The following is a 1406-nucleotide window of genomic DNA, read 5'->3' as shown; positions in this document are numbered from 1 at the left end:
GAGCTTATGCACACCAGTATGGAACAGGAATCAGGCCACCTCCTGTCCAAAACAACAACTTTGAGGTGAAGGCATCTTTGATCAATATGGTTTAGAATCAGAAGTTCCAAGGCTTACCTATGGAGGATCCCTTGGAGCATCTGGATCAGTTTGACAGAGTTTGTGATCTCACTAAGATCAATGGGGTATCTGAAAACAGCTTCAAACTGAGATTCTTCCCATTCAGCCTTGGAGATAAAGAACATCAGTGGGAAAAAAACCTCCCAAGAGGATCCATCCACACATGGGAGCAATGCAAGATTGCATTTCTGTACAAGTTCTTCTCAAGCTCAAGGACTGCAAAGCTAAGGAACCAGATTTCCAGCTTCACACAACATTCTAATGAGACATTTGGAGAAGCTTTGGACAGGTTTAGAAGCTACATAAACAAGTGTCCACATCATGGCTTTTCAGAAACCTCTCTCCTTAGCACTTTGTATAGAGGAGCTGTTCCTAAGATCAGGATTCAGTTGGACACAGCATCAAATGGAAATTTCTTGGCAAAAGAAATCAATGCAGCTATGGAACTTGTTGAAAACTTAGCCATGAGCCAAGACACGTATGGGGAAGATTATGATATAAGCTATAGAGGAGAAGATTCTGGTAGACACCAAGGGCTGGAAGAGAAGATCAAAGTGCTGAATATCAAGCTTGACAAAGCCCTAGCTGCCACTCAAAAGCCTATAAACTATGTGAGTGAGGAGAAGCGATGCTTCACAAACACAAATGAAGAGGGTCTCACTCAAGAGGAGTTGCACTTCATTGGGAATCAAAACAAGTTCAATGGTTACAACAACTTCAAGAAACACCAGAACATTTCCTATAGAAGCAACAATGTGGCCAACCCCCAAGACCAAATATACACTCCTCAAAGCTTTGTCCAACAGAATCAGTACCAAGGTAACTCCCAAGGTCAACAGGGTTTTCAGCAACCAACGGTTCAGAATCAAGGGAATAGCTTCACAAATCAAGTCAGCCTACAGCAAAAAGCTCCTCCTCCTGGTTTTGCCCCACCACCTGTTCAACAAAGTCCTGATTTCAATGTTGTTCTCCAACAGCTCTTAATAGGACAACAAAAGATGGTATCCGACCTGGAGACACTAGGATCTGAAATAAAGGCTATTAAAAAGAACAAGGGCATCTGCACTTTTGAACCACAAGTATCTCTTCCAAGTAAAGCTCTTCAAAACTCAAAAGATTACTGCAATGCCATCTACTCCAATGATGACCACTCAGCTGCTGTGCAAGAGATAGAAGACCTTCTCTATGGTCAAGTCTCTAGTGAACCTGCACAAACTCATGTGGATGAGAATGCCATTATAGAGTATTTCATGGCCTTCTTACATGAACTCAATGAGGACATTGAG

At 42.2% G+C, this 1406-nt stretch overlaps 1 non-coding gene across 1 annotated transcript; it reads right to left on the bottom strand.

Moving 5' to 3' along the window:
* Positions 1–341: 341 nt before the first annotated feature.
* On the bottom strand, positions 342–448 carry LOC112088661. Its single transcript, XR_002900606.1, has one exon. It is a non-coding gene; the product is annotated as a small nucleolar RNA R71 (small nucleolar RNA).
* Positions 449–1406: the final 958 nt, after the last annotated feature.

Source organism: Eutrema salsugineum, unplaced genomic scaffold, assembly GCF_000478725.1.
Source record: "Eutrema salsugineum unplaced genomic scaffold, Eutsalg1_0 scaffold_14, whole genome shotgun sequence".
NCBI classification, from domain to species: Eukaryota; Viridiplantae; Streptophyta; class Magnoliopsida; order Brassicales; family Brassicaceae; genus Eutrema; species Eutrema salsugineum.
Note: the sequence above shows the minus strand (reverse complement) of the source record. Positions and strands in the feature narration are given on the sequence as shown.